Genomic DNA, 19,882 nt, shown 5'->3' on the forward strand with positions numbered 1-19,882 from the left:
TTTGTTTGTATGTGCTAATATGTAGTTTTTAAATTAAATTAAATCTGAAGGTCGTCATACACCACATTGTAAATTATATTATTTGTGAATTTTGGCCACCAAAATGATTCTCAAATAAGTTTTATTGTTAGTCAATCAGTTCTGGGACCAACATACATGTAGAACTCTTGGCAGATGATTTTTTCCTCTGTGCTTCTGTCTTTTATGCCCTCACAAATGTCTGACTTGAGAAGTTATGACTTTAAATGGAAAACTTCCTCCCTGATTTGTTGTGCTCTTTTAAAAACAAAAACCCCAAGCAATCTTGTTTGTGATATACATCAGGCTCAGCTACACAGATCTGGAGGCTGTATTTCTCTCTTGTTTATGTTGTTAGCCTGGTTTTAGTTAATTTTCATTTCCAGATGTCTCATGAGCATGTTGGGTTGGGTTTTTTTCTTGTGGTTAGCAGGATATAAATTACCTTGATAGGGCAGAGCTGTTTGCTCTGTTTTACTTGTTTAATTTCTGGATACATTTTACTGAGCCTGATCCCTCATCATCACAAAACAGATTTTACTGGCCTAGAACATAGATTTTACTACAGTTATTTACTGGCATGAAATATGCACAGCTCAGTGAAGAATCACACTTGCAGTCTGAGTGCTTGTTTTTTTTCTGTCATTAAAAGGGCACAAAGACCTGCTCTGGCAAGGGCTGGGATCAGCTCTCAGAGCACTGAGGAGCACAGGGACTCCAGTCAGCCTGGCTGAAAGAACAAAGCTGTGGGCTGCAGCCAGGGAGGCTGACTCCTACCTGCTAGGTTGGGATGTCACCTGAGCTGGCTTCGTGTTTAGTATCTGCCTTCTGTGAGAGGTGAAGGTTTTGGTTTTATACTGGAAATTTTACTCATTTCCAGTGAAAAAGGTGCTGTAGAGCAGCAGCTTTAGACCTGCAGTGGGGTCTCTGCCAAGGAAATCACTCCTGCACTGCATCATCTTCTGCTGAATCACTTCTTGTCCTGCGGTTTCCCTCCGAGGGAGCAAAGGACAGTGCCAATGTCCAGGCAGCTCCTCCAGCTTTTTCCCTGCAGGAAGGTCTGAAGAGGGGTGTTTGGGGTGCAGTGGTGTCTCTTGTGGACTTGAGCAGAGCCCCACAGCATTTCTTCAGCGTCAGGGGGATCAGGGGTGTGGGTATTGCGGGTTATATAAGGCACTGCAGCTGTCAAATACTTCCTGCTGCTCTCCCAAAGAGCTGCTGCAGGGACACTCACACCTTGCACGCAGGGATCCCAGGGCACCTTGTGCTTTCTGCTGGAGCCTTTGAGAACTTAAAGAGTTGAGATCCAACAATGTTAGAAAAAGCCTGAGAACTGGTCCTCCAAGAAGAAAATCTGAGTGGCAGGGAGATCCCCGGGCTTGTCCTGTGCTGCCCTTTCCCCATTGGGAGCACAGGGGTAGCTAACATTGAACTCCAGGCTATCAAAAACAATAGAAATGCTTCTAAAATTTTCCAAAGCTTAAAAAATACACACAGTCATTACTACTGCTTCTCTAACCACAAAAAAGGCCCTGATTGAGGGGCCTGCTCTTTGTATTTACCATCTCCAGACAGGCCTTGGGGGACAAATCAACTTACTGCAACATTTGCTTAATTTAGGGACCAGATGCAAGTGCTTTTAGGGCACCTTCCTCCTGCTGACCAGCTCACATGAACACAGGTGGAGAAAAGCAGTCCCAGAGCACACACCAACAACCAGCAGCACAGATGCACACACCAACTGTTGTCACTGAGGTTACAGATTCGTGGGTATTCAGACTTGCACTGACAAACACACTATTTTTGGCTCTGTGCTAGTCAGCCGAGGTCCTGAGCTCCTGCTGATCAAGGATCACGAAGGAGACGATGCAGCAAATGAGATTTGTATGCTGGAAGTCACTCGTGCTTTGAGAGCCTGCCAAAAATAATGTTTCAGAGGGCATGTATAACACTGCCAAAATCAAGCTGATGAATGGCTGTATCATTGAGTTTGGATGCAGAATGAGGGTCAAGTTGGGAACAGTCTAGCAATAGGCCATTCATGCAATCTAAGCAGGATGGGATCAGGGCATTTTTGTAACCAACACTTATTAAAGCTCTGTTTTGTTCCAAAGTGCAGTAGAAAGAGGGCAGAGAGAAATTAAGTCTGGAAGGTAGATTACAAGGGAACTTTAAGGCTCTGTGGTTATCTGATCTTTTGGGATTTTCCTCCAGTTAGGCACAATAAAACAAGAACAGGAAATGCTGATAGCCTCTTCAGGAACCTGTACACATCCAGGAGTGTATTCTGCAACACTGGTGTTAAGTCTTTTCTTCCAGCAGAATTGTTCATGGTTAATATTAATTCAAAACACGGGAATAAGAAGTCTGTGGATTAAATGCTGCATGTTATTTTGCCTGAAGATGTGAGGAGTTTGAATTTAAAAAATGAGGCTTAGCTCTGAAAGCATACAGCCTCGCGTTTCATTTCTTATTGAGGAATTTTATCTCCCTGGGTAACATGCAGGTGCAGCAAGAAGTGCATCACTTTTTCCTATCTAGAGAAAGGTGGTGAAGAAAAGCACAGATCGGGCACAGAGAGTGTCAGGTCTTGACTGAATACCCTTCCCTCTTAGCTTTTGCTTTTCAATTCTGTTTATCTTTTTTCTCTTTAACCAGTAGGTGCTTTCCCACTGATTTTGCTTGAAAGAGCTTTTTTTTTTAATGACAAGTCACTTTGGACTGAAGCCAGTTTTTACTAGTTTTATAGTTAAGGACCTTATGACCAAGAAGAATACCATGTTCAGGTCCACCATGACAACTGCTGAGAAGAAAACTGAGGGCTAACACCAGAGACAATGCTGCCTAAAATAACCACCAACCACAGCTCTGCTAATTGCTATTATCTTATGAAAAGTGCAATACCATTTGTAGCACACTCAAACAACAGGACATGGAGGTGTGTTGGGAATGTCACAGACAATTCAATTAAAATAACTGGAGGTGTGGTAATTGTTGCTATAGCCTTCTGTGGTTTTTGTGACCTCAGTGGTATCTTATACCTCAGGCATGAGCTCCCTGAGTGACGACAAGCCACTTCCAATCCACAGGAAAAGGCCCAATCCATGGTGTGGAATTATATCCAGATGGGAACATAACAGGCAGATGACTAAGAAAACCACTTAATGTAAATTAGTTGTTTGTGCCCAGAAATCTCATGTGAGAGAGCTCTTGATGCACGTGGCTCAATGGAAGACAGATAACAATAAGAGAATAACAAACTTGTAATTAAATTTGCAGCTGAGGCTATCTATCCAAAATCATCTGCTTAGTGTTGCCATAATACCTAGTGATGGACAAATCCACCTCATTGTACCTGGACATACTGGTTTAATAGATATTTGTCAGTTCTGCATCTATGCTTAGGTTACTAAATGACCTGTATGAGGCAAATTAAATCTCGTGGCAGAATATTAAGTTAGAAACATTAACTAAGCCTTATAGACCTGAATAATTGCAGAGCCATTCCAAGTCACGAGTGATGATTTATACCTATCTTCTTATTAATTTATTGCCTGCCCCTAAATTGGAGAGTTGCTCTTCAGGAAAAATATCTCAGTTAAAGTAAGAACTGAACTCTGGAAGAAAGAGGACTTTGATTCAAGATAGCAAGGAGGGTAATAAGGATTGAAGAGTTGCAAGTGATGAATTACTTTGCAGTTTGCATTCAGCTCCAGCAGAAATCTTGCCAAGACACCCAATTCTCTTTGCACACTTATCTCTGGACAGCAGGGCTGGTAGCTGTCCATTTCATCCAGACAGGAGTCAGGCTTTGAACCATGTACTAAACAGTTATCAGTGCCTCTCTCTCCAGCCAAACAAGTCCATCTCATTGATCTTTAAGGTCAAAGCTAGAGTGGGGCAGTGCACAAAAAGAATTTTACTTAGCTGCACCCTCCCAGCTCCTGCTCAGGCATCTCATCCTGCTCAGGACCACAAGCACCTTGATTCTGGCCAAGGACTTCACCACTTCTCAAGGATTCCTCCTCCTCCTCACCACCCATCCATCACAGGGGTCTGGACTGAAAGTGTTGCCTGCTTTGTTCCCTGACCTCTCTGTGCTTCCTCACGCTCTCCCAAACACCCCCTGCCCACACAGTGAGGGTTAAACCACGTTGGTACAATTCCTGCAGTGTGGATTTGTCCATGAACAAGCACTGATGCACACCCCTCTCCACATTTCCCTGTGAACAAACAGTGGCCACTCAAATGTTTGCTTAAACACAAATGGATTTAAGCCTGGCTGAGCAGGATCTCTGTCTGCTTAGGCACAAATATTGAGGGGATCTTTCTCCCTCATTTTCCCAGCTAATTTCCAGCTTTATACTTAACTGATTATCTAATTAATGACTCACTGTCAGTGTCCAAGATCAAGAAACACTGATCGTCTCTAGAGGGAAGTTTATTTAATTCTCCCAGGCCACACTGAGGGTGATGATGTTGCAAAGCCCAGAGGGTGAAGGTTGGCCTTCACAGGAGAGAGGAAGAATAGGTGTCTATCTTTCATTAGACAAAGAACACACATTTTTAAAGGTCAGATCTCTCATCAATTTCCTAGCTATAATCCAACCAGTGCTTTGAAATGCATTGCTGCTCTAGCTGTAAATTACAAAACCTAAATTTAGGCCAGTTTATGAAGCAGCACTCAGCACTATAGCTTTCATGGCATCTCCTTGTTTGAGACCCATAAAAAGCAAATTTATCCCAAGAGGTGTTGCCTTACAACAGGTGTCAGATTCCCTTAGAATCTGAGGCTGGAAGTGAACACCTTGGCAATGGTGAAAAGTGCTTTGTGTTTGGAGAGCAGTAAGTTAAATGCCTAGCCTGCATTCATTCTCCCTGCTTCAGCTGAGCAGCAGTGCTAAAAACAGCCCAAACCACCAACAGCCTGCCTGCTTTTATGAATTCAGGTTGCCCTAATTTATAAGGCTGTGTGTGCATACATGAGGAGCTACTGTGGGTGAATGGGGAGAAGAATCCCACCCAGAAAAACTGGAGTGTGTTTGTGGGCTGGTACTGGCTTAGAGGGACATTGGCAGAGGTTGATTAATGCAGCTGCAAAAAGTGTGGCTCACACATCAGAAAATAGGACTGTGATGCATTTGGAGGAGCCAGCTGTGCTTTATGAATAGGGGAGTGGGGAGTGCTGCTGGACAGAGTAAAGCTGTATATGTTGTATATGGGTAATGTGGAAGAAGAGCTACATGGACAGACTTACCTTTGCCATGTTAGGCAGGTTGTCTTTGGAATGGTCTAACCTAACCAGCTCAGTGGCCTTTTTTATATAATTTATCAAACTGAATAATAGAGCAAACATAAAAGCAAGCATGCTACTTGGTTTACATTATAAAGCTAATAGAAATGCAAAAAATACAGTAATCAAATTATGTTCTCAAGTAAAAATGAATCAATAGATTAATAGCTTCAAAGTGCTTCCATACCAAATTAACACAATAAGCAATCAAATCAAATGATGAGGCTGTCACTTTCACTCTCAGTCCTTGTCACTAATGAAGTTATGCTAAGAGAATCAGAAGAAGAGTTGTTTTTAGAGCACAAGTGTCTGGCATCCAGCCCAAAACACTCCTTTCACTTGTCTGGGGAGCAGTACAGGTCACACCACCTGTTTGGTCTGGGCTTTGACCCTTACCAGGCAAGAATGAGAGAGGTGAGCAATGTTCCTCTTTCAGCACAAGAAGTGCTCAGCTATCCAGGAGTAAACAGTGATTCCTGCCATAACACTTTTTAAAGCCCTGTGGCTGTTTCAGGGAGATGGGTGTCATTGCCAGTTCCCCTGTCCTTGCACACAGTTTGTGGGATAGTAGGTCCACCCTCCAGCACAGGTGGGATTGCTAAACACTGCAGGATGGCAGCTTTAGAGCAGCTTTTGTCCTCAGCAGAACTTCTGACTAACTCAGTGTCAGGCTGACATCATTTATTTTTATGAAGCTGTGAAAGGTGTTTCTCCTTGAGCTGTACACAAACATTCATTTGTAACTGGGGGAGGAGGGTGGCAGGTGGAAGAGAGAAAATACACGGACTGAAGTCAACCTGGAAGTGGAGCAATTCAGTGAGGAACCTGCAGCTGTGTCTAGGAGCTGAGCAAGTGCTCTCTGGCCTGTGCTGGACCATCCCCAGGAGCCAGGAAAATGCCCACTGGCCCAGGCTGGATTGTGCTGGATCCTTGGAGTAGAACTGCTCAGATGCCACTTGATTCCCTGCTGCTGACACACAAATTAACATGGGAAAACAGAGGGAACTGGAGAGAGCATTGCTCAACAGTCCCCAGGTAAATGGGCACTAGCAGAGGCTGTGTTTCTGATGACCACTGTATTCCCCTTCTGAAACAAACCTGGACCCCAGTGAGTGCTGAGGACAAGAAGGGCTGGATTTATCCTCCACAGGGCAATGCTGAGGAAATGTTTCTGGATGTTTCTGTCACTAAAATGTCTCTCTAGGAGAGTACAAAGGCAGATACTAGTGAGTTTATCAAAAGAAAGAGCTTTCAACCCATCAGGGAGCAACAATGTGCTGTCCAAGGAATATGAAGATAAGCTACTCTAATTTCATGCTGTGTTATTTTATTCCATAAGACAAACTATTACTTGCTTTCATAAATTTATAACGATGACCATACAAATTATGGTTTGATGTCACAGTCAGTCTCTTGGCTTAGCTAGCAGGGGAGAGGAAAAGGTAATTGCAAAATGTACAATGACAATAAAACAGTAAAGCTAGGTGGTTATGTTAGCCATTATTTCTGCTGTGTGAATGTTTCCACTACAGCTAATTTTCAAGAGGAAATTGGAAATTTCTTTTAAAGAAAAATCCTTCCTGGAATCCTAATAAGGCTCAGAGGAAATGGATGGTAAAGCCTCTCCTGGCAAGTTGGGTGAGCAGCATGGATGAGCAGTAGCAGGGAAGTTTGCTGGGATGTCACTTGTTGCTTCCTGACAGCTTCAAGGAGAGCATGTGAGTCAAGGATTGACTGTGACCAGAGCAGGCATCAGCCTGGTGATCCTTGCTGGGGAGTAGCTGCAGACTTCAGACATGCAGTAAACAAACAATGCAAGAAATCAGTTCAACAACTCCTCTGAGCAGATCAATGCCAGCAACAAGAAGAAATTTCCAGCAGATAGTGAGAGGAAAACCCCACATCAAATCTGTGTGGGTGGTTAGCAGGAGTGCAGCGACCTGCTTCTTTTGGGTATTGTTGTAAAATGTTGGGAAGTCACTGAGGACAACCTCTCTGGGACAATGGCATTGGCTTTAGTAACTCTTTAAAGTGAAGATGAGCCAACAGAAGGTGGGTTGTGGTACAAAATAAAATGTTCTAGGCTGTTCTGACTATTGAAGTAGGTGCTTGTTTGACATGGCTGGGAATACTGTTATTAAAATAAATATTTGTTGCTAAGATACCCTGTTATTTCAATAGCCTTGAAATCTAGTTTGTGTCGTTAGACTGGAGGTGCAGATATTTTATAAATATGTCATTGCAGGGATTGCAGGCAGACCTAGGAGGCAGGGAGGGAACTCCTCAAACACTAATAAGAAATAAAGCAGCTGCTAGCAGCAGCTCTGACCTTCAGGGCAAAGCTATCCTTGGAAAGCAAGCAGCTTGCTGAGTGGGAGGAAGAGCAGGAAGGAAAACAGCGGTAAGAGAGAAGGGAGAAAAGGACCAGGATGAGCCACAAGGGAAGGCAGCAAACTGGTAAATGCCACCTGATTTAGCTTTGTTCACATCAGCCTGTGAGGAAGAGTAGCAGACTGGATGGAAACAGAGGGGTGGGCTTCTGGCAGCCAAAATTCCTCACCCTGACTACAGGACATTGGGTCTGCCCTGGGCTGGTCCCATGAGCTGGGCTCCAGTCAGTGGCTGGAGCACCACAGATGTGCTCCTACACTGGCACCTCCAGAGAGGGCATTGTCCAAGCATGAACAAGCACCCAGGTATTGGGTTCTTCATCCAGAGCCTGGCTGAGCTCTGCACAGGCTCCTCAGGGTAGTGGTCAAAGCTCCAAGCCTGACAGAGCTCAAGAAGTGTTTGGACAGAGCTGTCAGGCACATGGTGGGATTCTTGGGTCTGTCCTGTGTGCAGCCAGGAGCTGGATTTTGATGATCCTCGTGGGTCTCTTCCAACTCAGAATATTTTATGATCTAATTCAGGTCAGCACCAGCCTGCTTCTCGGGTCTCTAGCCCATGGTATAGAAACATTTGCCCCAGCCTTCTTAAAGAAAATTCTCTCTGCCTTTTAGAGAGGGCAGAAGGCATCCCTAGAAGCTTCTAGATATTAATTCAGTATCTTTGATTGAGCATCTCTCTTTCTCTCCATTGAAAATTTAAGAAATGAGTAGGAAATGCTGGATGACTCATTCCACCAGAGGTACTGCTTTTCTGAGGAGGATCAGCAGCTTTTTAAAGAAAAGGCAGTGGCATTAGCTCATCTTTTTCTTCATCTTCCATCTCACCATATAATAAGACTAGGAGGTGGAAAATGTGCCTTGAATGAAAACAGCTTTGGCTCTGTGCTTTCCTCAGCCCAGGAAGATCTGGGTTTGTCTGATATGAGAGGCATGCCAACCTCAGCATGGAGGGGAGCCAGGGAGGGAGCGAGCAAGAGGAATCCTCTGTCCCTCCTGCTGGCAGGGGATCCCTCTGCAATCCTTAGAGGGGTCTAGCTCCCAAAGCTCACTGGGCTCAGCAGGAAAGTTAGCAAGAGGGACTCTGAGTCTCATCTGGGAAGCAGCAGGAGGCTCTGTTCCCTGCAATATGTCAGTAACAGCAAAAGCAGTCACTCAGCAGGACTCAGGGTCTTTTGGGACAAGGCACTGACTGCCCTAAACTGGAGCAATTTTGCTCTTGGCCCTTCTGCTTCTGGCTCTACACTCTCACCTTCCAGCCAGAGACTGGTCAGGGTAATCAGAGACATTCTTTTTCTGTTTAGGTGTCTATCAGAACAGGTCCCAGGGTTGTACTGTTCCTGCTCACACAGGTGAGCACCAGAAAAGCCCCAGGGCTGCAGATCTCCTCAACAGCAAGCACAGGAAAGCTTGAAAAAACATCACCCCTCCCTTGCTAGAGACTGACTGAAAAGGGAAAGCACAAAAGAGAAAGCACCAGGGTTGAGTCCTGGTTTCAGCCACAGAAGTCCTGGGGCAATGCTGGCCCACAGAGGAAATTTACCACATATTCTCCCTATTTTTTTGTGCTTTAGCAGATGATGTTAACATCTGTATTTCTCAAGTCAACATATACAGTTTCATTACAAAGGGGTTTGTCAGATGGTAACCCTTGCTGCAGCAGTTTAAGATGTTATTGCCTCCAGCTGTGTGCTCTGTCCTTCTGTTCAAAGTCACAACATTTTAAGAGCCAGCAGAAGGAGATGTGCACCCACCTACAACTGCTCCCATTCCCAATCCTGCAAGCCTTCAACTAAGGCTGTGGAACAAAATTTGGAACCACCAAAGAAGAGGTGACATTTCTTTCATCTCACATTGCTAAGGGGGTGATAACCTTTGGAACTGGGAGTGAGTGACAGCTGGATCTGGTCACACATTAGAGCAGTTGCTCAAGTTTCTCAAAGCTGATGCGTGGCACTCGGAAGCTGTGCTGGCCCTGGAAGGACTTTTCTTGCACAGTAGTGCAGGTACAGTGATTTGAGCAACACAGTTTGTTATTGGCTGTGTAGCTGTATCACCATTTCTGCTCTTTGTGCTCCTAAAGAAAGCAAAGCTATATTTTATGGGCAAGTCAAACTATCCCAGAAAACACAAACTCTCACCAGTGTAGCTGGATCTGCACCAGAGGCTTCTGCTGACACAGTTAAGACAGTCAAGGATTATTCTGCTTTTCTCTCCTATCAACCCACCAGGCTGGAAAATATCTGTTGTAGAGAGCAGAATAAAAGAGACCACAATAGTTTGTCTTTTCTGTGGTGCTCCAATTTAAACAGGATCACATGGGCAGCATCCGTGGGCGCAGCTTTACTGCAGGATCGATTTCAGCGCCCTGAAGAATTTGACCAGTGGTAATGTAGCATGGCTTTAAAATTAGAAAACCCAATTACAGCCAGGCTCTGTCTGCACAGCTTCTGCTTTGGTGCTTGGGGCCACCAGCCTGTTCATGTGAGGGCAGAAATCTGCCAGAGATGCCCCATGGCCAGCCCTAGAAAACAAAATTTGGGAGTGCACGTGAAGAGGAGCACACAGTTACATGTAGCTGCTGGGCTGTCTGCTTGTATAACCATTTCTTACTCACAGAACAGTGATTCTGGCAGAGTATAAATACTGCCATAACAGTTCTGAGAGCACTGCTGAAGGAGAAATATGTGGTTTAGCAGGGGTGGCTAGTGAAGCACTTATGTCACCTCCTTGCAGGGTGATGGAAGTATTGTGTTATTACTAACCTATCCTAGGAAATGGAAACCCTCCATCATTTTCCTTGTCCCTGTGCTTTAATAATGAGAGTGGTGAACCATATGGTGTCCTCTACAGGCTAAGAATCTGTGGAAAAATTACTAAATTCATTAAAGCCAAGCAGATAAAATCTTGATCCTACTGACTTAAGTGGGACCTGAATTTTGCTTTATATTCACAACCTTGTCTGTGTGTGTAAAGTCCTTTTGTACTATGTTCTGCTCTTGAGTAATAGTTAACTTACTTCCCAGAATTAATGTTTAACATTGATTTTTTTCCTAAAAAAAAGGTAGTTTTTAATGTAGAGCTAATTGATTCCAGCTCTGTCCTGAGTTGCTGGTAACTGAACCATACTTCCTTTGCAGAGGGGTGGTGCATGGGGATGTTATTACCTGACCCTGGGACTGGAGAGCAAAAAATTCACTGTCATTTCCTATCATTCCTGCAGCTGTTTAAGCAGCCAGCAGCAGTGGAATATTCCCCCATTGCTCACTGGTGGTAGTCTGTGCTCACCTTCCAGTGGGGGGAAGAACAGCCCACTTTGCTCACCAGTGGAGATGGTGCTCAAAGATCGCCACTTTTTCATCTTCCTTCTCCTATAAATCCTCAATAGCCTTGGGCATTTCACTTCTTGTCCCTCTCCTTTTTCTCAAATTCATAAACAAAAGGTAATATTTATGCAGTCTTTCAGCTGTTGTGAAAGCTATTAATTACTGTTCAGGCTCCAAAATTAATGTATGGTGCAAGTACTGTCATTTAATTACTGAATTTCAGAATTATTTGGCTCTATGGGTTATTTTTAACTCTTGTTTCTTAGTCTATATAGAAAACATATCTATTTCTTTTAGTCTGCAAAAGTCTGTGTTAATGGCAAAAGGTATCTATTACTTGAAGCTGGATGTTACAGAAATATGAGACTTTTTGCATGCCTAGAAAACAGAGTAATTTTGCACCATCCTCTATACCCACTACTGAACCTTCTTTGTTCCTGTCTCCTCCCTTCCATTCTTTGCCCTGAATGGTGTGGTTTTCCCACATTGCTACATTAAACCTACCTGGAGGTTCTGTCTATCTGCAAACAGCTTGGTCTTAAGATTAACCTGACCTCAATCTTACCTTCAAAACTCATTTAATTCTTGTCTTCTAAACTCTTGACAATTTCTTGATTTCCTTTCAAGCTAAGAAAAACAAATTCTGTTTTTTTAATGATTTATGACTGAAAATCTTTGGGGATTTGGCTGAACTCTATGGGGAGGGCTCAAGTAGAGGGTTTGTGTATTGTCAGATATGTCAGTCATGGTGGCACTGAATGGGTGTTGCTTGGTCTGTGTCTATATTCACCGACCCATGACATGGATTTTTGTTTGTGTGTGCTCATGGAAAGGGGTAGAGAGCTTCACTTCTCCCAGTTTTGTCCTGCTCCCTCAGGAACATGGAGAAAAAGCAGTGCCTGAGCTGCAGGGACCATGGGGACCTGTATTTGCTGGATTCCCCATTGTCACTCTCATATATCCTCTGCCTGATGTGTGCTGGTCGTTTCCATGGTCTAGAGAAGAGCAGCATTTTATCTGTGAAGAATTCAGAAGGATCTCATTCCCCATGTCTCCTGCAGACAGGAACAACAAGGTCCTAACATTTGTAGCCCGTTAAAAGAAAAAAAAAAAACAACCCTTATACTCCAAAAGTCATAGGGAGGATTTAGGGGAATGGATGCGAGTTGCAGGCTCAGCTGCTTGTCTTTAAAACCTGATAGGATCAATGTTCAGACAGCAAAAGGTTGTAATAAATTTCTCTACAGGATATTTCTCTTCTGCAGACAGTTTTGGTGAGTCTACAGAGGCTAACTCAAGAAATGCCCATAATTTCTCAAATTCTCCAATCTGTGCGCTGCCAATAACTATTCAGGGAGCACTGGGTAATATCTGAAAGGCTCAGTGACCTCCCTGTGTCAGACAAATAGCACAGCTGCTGCAGCTGAATCTGAGGAAAAGGAGGCCAGTGTGTTTACACCAGAGTGGAGGCAGAACCAGGAGTCTCCTCAGATTCTCTCCTAACCCAGCTGCTGCCCCTGAGATCCCCCTGCCTCAGGGGAGGCACGATTCAGGATGCTAAAAAGCCATGGCCTCAGGCAATATCTTTTTCCAGAGGAGCTGTAGGAAGAAAATATAAATGTAGAAATTCAGGGAGCAACACAGAGCCATCAACCAGTTTCTCTGACCTAGTCCCTGAGGAAGAGGCCAGAGAGGCAGACCCAGAAAAATTACTATTGCTCCACCCTTGTCTTGATTTATGCACAGAGCCAAAAGTCAGTTGTTTTTTTTTTTTTCTCGGGGGAAAAAAAAAAATTGGACAATATTTTTTGTTCTAGAAAAGCCAAAATACCTGGAAAGGGCTTTCTTCTCTCCACTAGAGGGGTGGTTCTGAGCAGACTGAGAATGGCAAGACTGGGAATAGGAAAAGCTTTCAACTATATAGCAGCAAAAATGAAGAGATCTGATGGCAGCCAGTATGGCTCCAAGCTTGTTAGGAGAAATGCATGGGAAAGACAAGAACAAAATAGGAGACAAAAATAGCTGTATACTGTACCCAGTAGCTACAGAAGAAAATCCCCAATACTTTGAACCAGTAAAACTCCTGTCTTGCTGTTAAGATAAAACCAAGCAGAAGGGTTTTCCACTAGAACATGAAGGGATGACCAGCTGAGAAGAGGATGTCTTGGACAGCATTGTATTTTTTTCTTGGTATGACAGTTACTGTGTTGAGTCTTGAGGTATGAATCATGCTGCAGTAGGACAAATAGTTAAATGGGTCTGAATAATTCAGCACATGTGAACAGAAAGAAAGGAGTGCTGGAGATTGAAAAATGGGAAATTGTCATTCCACAGAGAGCAGGGTTTGAGTAACAGTGAAAGCTGCTCTTTATACATTCCCAGCATGTCCATGCAGCAGCTACAGCAGTAATGTAGTAATCAGTTAGAGTCAGGGTGCATTTGAGCTGTTACAAAATACATGGTTTGATTTGGTTCCATACCACAGCTCTTCTTCTATTGCTGTTATGGTTTTCCATCAGTATATAATATTCTGCCTAACTGTATTTTAATAGCACACTATGCGCAGCTCTGTGCTCTGCTGAAAACAAAATATTTAAACAAAGAACTGTGAATTTTTAACCCATTCATATTTTATGGCTAAGTTTATTGAATTTTTCATAGCACTCCAATAGTTTTCTGCAGAGGTCACAGTGGCCTTTTGCTAATGGGCAGTATAACAAGTTAGTCCCTTATAATATGGCTCCAAAGTCTGAAATGTGGCAGCTGAGAAGTAAAAGGGTAGACAACAGCAGGGACTTTCCCAGAGACTTTTCGAGGGGTCAGGCATTATTTATTTGTACCACAGGCAGAAATGTGCAGTGGTTATTGCTTCAGCTTCATGCTGGTGCCTGAGTGGACTCAGTCACGGTTTGGCCTCAGCCCCAGCTGAGCTCAGCATCACACAGAGATGGATTCATGGGTCATTCCAGCTGGAGCACACTGTCCAGCCCACTTCCCAGACACCTCTGAACTGCTCTCTACCCTGAGCATGTAGAGGCTGCACATGAAGAAAAATAAAGCCTCTCATAGCTGGCATGCTGAGGCTTGGAAGACAAGCCCTCTGACTCTGGCTGCTCTGCCACTGCCACAGCAGAGCCAGGAGCCTGCTCCAGCTCCTGCACAGCTGCTGATGAAAATGCCCAGCATCAAGGGTACCAAAAGCTATCATTAGCAGCACTTAAACACAGCAGTTGGGAAGGAGCATAGGGAAACACAAACCCTCTGATTGCAGGAAGCTGGGATAAAGTCCTAGCACCCTGGGAGAAAGCACAGCCTGTGTTCTAATATCTCCTTTCAGAACAAGTCAGGCTTTCAGCTGCTGGGGTGACATGTGGCTGAGGATGCCATTAATAGAGAGGGTGAGAAGACTCATCTCCAGGCTGAACATTACTAGGTGAGCATGTCATCTGCAGTTAAACAGGACACAATTCTGTGTCAGAATGTGTTCCTGGATGGCACAGTCATGGAAGTGACCATCTGTCAGCTGTGCACATTTTGGGAATGTGGCAGCAGGTCTTCGTCAGCCAAGAGGACACGTGACAGAACATCAACCTGTGGTGCTGTAGACATGCCTGGAGCATGACTAAGAAGGGATGTCCATGGACAAACTTGGCACATTCTAATTCAGGACAGGGCCAGACTTGTATCAAATCATGTGGTGCCCCATTTAAAATAATTTTTAACCAATTTTTTAGTTCTTGGTAAACCTGAACTTTTGGTTTCTGTGGATGTAGCTATATTTTTGCAAGACAGCAATTGCCCCTTCTATCTTCTTTGGGCTTTGTATTTTGTACTGATAAACACAAACCAAAATCTCATTAATGTCTTCTGGAAATAGTTCACAGAGTTGTGGTTTCCATCAGAGCAGCTGATTTTGCATTCCAGGATCGGGGAGCATCACACAAACCAGCACAGGGGCTTGGCACAGCAACACTCACCACTTCCAAGATGATTTGCCTGTCAGACACCCATGCAAATGGCATTTTGTCTGTGATAAGCAACTCTCTCCTCATTATCCTCTCTTAAAAGCCTAAACCACTTTCTGATTAATTCAGGAGGAGTGGATAAGGGCCCTGTCATTTTACATTGCTTAGTGCTTTCCATTGCTAAAGACCATCATGATGTTTCACCAGAAACTTTCACATATTCAGTGTCTTGCCGTGGGGTGAGGGGAGCTGGATTTTCAGCAGCAGCAAAGCCTTTTGGCTGAAAGAGTGAAATTCTTACTAGGTTTTTGTGAAGAAGTGTATTGTCCCCAAAATATCACCCTTAATTTTAATCTGTGGGAAAGACTTGCTTCTTTGCCAGCCATCAGCTTTCTGAGAATAAGCTGTGGCTGTAGCAAAACCACTGATCCTACTCCTCCTGGGAGGCCCCAGTATCTCTGCTGAAGCAATCAGTGATGAGGAGAGACAGACCAGGGGCCTTCCCTCTCCCTGTACAATCACATATAACCAACAACCCCTCAATCAGGCCAAGCTTCAGGATAAGGATCCGCTGCCAATAACACCAAATAAATAAACACCACCAACACTCCCCCTAAATAAACCATAACCAGCACCAAAGACACAAAAGCAACCCCTAAACTCACCAATCAACCACACCCTGCAACAGCTGCTACAACAATCCCACCACTCCATGATGAGCAGTGATTAGACAGCACTGCCAGCCCCTGCACACAGCAGCAGAATACCTTCTTTTCTGGGGCACCATGTGAAACAGCAGAATTCCCCTCCTCCCTCCCCACACTGCAGGGCCCTCCTGTCTCCAGAAGGTGCCCAAGGAGTCCTGGGTGGATCCATTCCCCAGCCTGGAGGGGACACTCAGGGCTCAGTTCTGCTGTCCAGACACCCTGTGCTGTTTCAGACACCCTCTTCTCTCCTGCAGGTCTCTCTGGGGCTGAAGGAAAAGCAGGAGACCCACAATCTTCTGGAGAGTAAATGGGGTTCCCTTGAGTGTGTAATAAAGCAGCAGAAGTCCATGATTAGGGAGCAGGTTCAGATGCTGCTCTTTATCTCCACTTTGAGGCACCTAAACAATCCTATCCCCACCACAGGTACTGCAGGTGGAGTGAACACCTCAGCTCCTGTTACTGCCACTGGAGAGCCACTTAGTAGGACTGGAGAGCTGTGAATTCACCAGATATCCCATTTCAGGGAAGTCCTGTAGACGCCAATGACTACAGTGGCAGAATGGGTAAGAGTTTCATGTGTAGAAAGCTTTTCCAGCAACACCCAAATTTTGGGTCTGGGTCTGGAGGCAAGTCCCATCCTCTGTGTCTGTGTCTGGAGTTCAGGTTCTTCTCACAAGGACAGAAGGTTGCTACAGTTACATATAATTTATTCTTCATCATTTTCCACTCCAGGGGAAAAAAAATGGAGAATTACATTTCAAAACAGAAGCATGCAAAAAATTTATGTTAAGAAACAAGTTGCAAAGTCAGACACTTGAAAATTAAAAGTTCTGTATGCAGAAGCCATTCTGCAAAACCTAATTCAGTTACCTTGTGAATATATTGCAATTTTCCACATTTTACAGCATTATAATTTTTTCGTACCCACCTCTCTCTTCATTCTGCATTTCAAATTACTTTCCTCCTATGTTTAACGATACATTATTAATATAAATATAGCAATTCAAATGTATTACAAATATCTCTGTACAAACATTGTATTTATTTAGGCTGCATAGTCAAGCACTTGAAAGCCAGGAAATGCCAGGTGTACACACTGCAAGCACAGCAAGATACATTCTCTATCCCAGAAATCTTATGAATCAAATTAACACAAGGTGAACCATCTGCCACGGGGATAGATAGATGGGAAGACAAAAATAATAGTGACCAGGACATGTTATATAACCTAGGTATGAGCACTGAGAGGAAATTAATGATTACCTTTGCTTTCCTCTAAGAGGTTTCAAGAGACCTCTTGGCCCTGATGCTGTCAACATTCCTGGAACAAAGTTGTGCATATTGCACATATGTGCGTATGTGCATAAATATGTGCATATTGCACATATCCCTGGATCTTCTGAAATGGCATCATCAGAAGCAGTGTGCCTGTGGGGGCTCAGAGATGCCTTTCTCCAATACTTGTTAACAGACAAATTCTTGGTGTTAGGATTTTGCAGTACTAAGTGGGAGTTCATCTAGCAAAAGTGCTGCAAATTAAAAAAAGAAGGATATTTCATGTTACAGAACATGACTCTGGGCCCACCGTGCTGAAAAGCCAGTGCAGATCCTGCCCTGAGTGGCCTCACATCCCTGGGAGCTGGCACATGCTTTGATTAACCTTTTTCTTCATGTTCAGTGTTATTTTCAGGGGTGGATATCTGAACATGGGTGTGTGCAACAACACTGAATGTTGTGTGCAGAGCTGTGATCCCCTTCTTTGGGTCTCTGAGTACCTCCTGCTGGCTCTAGTGACAGAGAATGGCACTGACACTGCCTACTGTCCCCATATGGGATACTTTAGACATTGAGGACAGAAAAACAAGGATATTAAATGGAATTAGGTTCCCAACTTGATCTCCCTGCCAGTTGTTCCACCAGATCATCACCTCTGATACAACTGCTCTCTGTCTGATGCCTCTGCTTTTATATGCATGTGAAAATATCTCAGCAATATGAATGTAGGATACAGTAATGTGATTCCATGCCCCTTTTGCTAGACTGGCTGCAGACCATTCTTTTGCCCAAATGCATCATTGTCCAGCAGGCTCTGTAGAGCATCCCAAGCTGCCCTGTGCTACAGGTTTCTGTTGAAGGTACAGGTGGAAAAGGCTCCTGAAGAACACTGGCTTTTCAAAAACAGTCTGGACTACTGGCTCACCAATCTGTCTGCTAATTTCACATTCAGATTCATGCCTCTTCTGTGGGATACAGGGGTATTTCCCAGTTTCCAGATCTGTGTGTGCCTTCTTCCCACTTCCAGACCTGAGGCTGAATCACAACTTGGATATTTGTCAGCCCCGTGTCTCCACATTCCAAAAGCCTTCATGAGCTGCCCAGAGAAGGAGCAGTGACACATTTTCCCTGTCCTTCTTTTTGAGAGAAGGGGAGAGAGAGCAGGCCTGCAGGGCTCCCCACAGGGCCAGCATGGCCTGTGCTACCTGAGTAGCACCCTGTCATGAGCACTTCGAACTCTGCACAATCTGTTCCCAATTTCTGGTGTGTCAGATGATTCGTGACACAGAGGAGAAGAATAAATATAAATGGCAACTCTCACCATGCTGCTGTTAATCATCTCAGGGTACTGTTGTCCCACCACACTGCTCCCACTGGCTGACACCCCTCCACAGTGTTTGTGTCTCACAGGCTTGTGCAGCAAAGGGGAGAAGCCGTGTCCCTGCACATTTGTGGTTCTAATAACCAATGTTCTCCCTTGATACTCCTGGAAACTCTGCAATCCCACGTGCCTGCCATCTGCTCCAGGCTTTTTGGTGGTGCTGTACCCATGTGAGAACAACTGCACACAGCTCATCCTCAGACTTGTGTCAGATGCTGCTTTCTTTCCAGACTAGAAGGAGGAACTGTGGGAAGGGTGTGGAGATCTTCACTTTCCTGGTTTCTGAGACTTTTGAAAAAATATCTTTTCTGTAATGACCACAAAAAAATGCTCCTTTTCCTCTCTTTTATGCATACTTCAAAGCACACCTCTTGCCCTGATCTTTGTTTGGAGCATGCAGTTTGTTCCTATTACTCTTTGCTGTTGTTAGTATTGATCACTATAATGTTTTTTAAGTTTTCCTTTCTCCAGTAGGTGGAAAAAACCCACCACTTCTCTGACTTTTAGAAATGCTTTTCTTAGCTATCAGCAGAACTCAATGTGCAAGATGTAAAAAGGGGTGGAAGAAGATACATCTATGCTGTGGGGTAAAGTAAAAGTGGGGTCAAATGGGTGGAGGAAAGACATTATATGAATAGAGAAGTGTGAATTTATCTTCTTTATGCTGTTTGTTGTGTGCATTCCACCCTGTCTCTTGGCCTGCACAGGAACAGGCAGGTCCACACTTCCCCTACAGGGTGCCATTAGCACTAGAATACTCTCTGAAAACTTTAATTACCCTAATTACTTCAACCCAAGCTGCCAAACAGAGTTCTAGAACTGCAGGATTTTTGTCTAACTTAATTGGCACTACTTTTAAAACCACCCCTAAGCCACCCCAAAATGTCATTAGTTAAAAATGTGATTTTTCTGTGTTTGGCACAAAAGTGGAGGAAGGCATGTTCTCACTGCAGGTGTGTTGGAGCTTCCCTGTGGCACCTTTCATTACATCACTCACCAGGAAACTGCACATTTCCACAGCAAAAGGCTACAGCAGTGTCAGTGCTGAAGCAGAATGAGAGGGGAAGGAAGAAACAACTTTCTTTTTAAACTTGTGTATAGCTCAACTGGTTGAAATGGCTTTAGAAAAAAATGCAGATAAATTCTCTTCCTCATGAGGCTGAGTCAGAGGAATTGCTAAGAGATTAGTCTGAAAATTCAGAATTGAAATTACAAATTGAAAATAATATGTCCTGGAGACTTCACAATAGAAATATTGTCCTATAAGTGCTAATAGGATATTTGCCATTGCTTTCTATCCAGACCAAAGAAAAGTGAAGGGGAAAAAAAGGAGGGGAAATAGAAAGCTAAACACTTCAGTGTCATGCAATGTTGATATTGTCCTATAAGTGCTAATAACATATTTGCCATTGCTTTCTATCCAGACCAAAGAAAAGTGAAGGGGAAAAAAGGAGGGGAAATAGAAGGCTAAACACTTCAGTGTGATGCAATGTTTTGATGTCTCTCTTAGCTGCCAACAAAAGCAACACT

Source organism: Passer montanus, unplaced genomic scaffold (genome assembly GCF_014805655.1).
Source record: "Passer montanus isolate IOZ18808 unplaced genomic scaffold, ASM1480565v1 scaffold69, whole genome shotgun sequence".
NCBI lineage: Eukaryota > Metazoa > Chordata > Aves > Passeriformes > Passeridae > Passer > Passer montanus.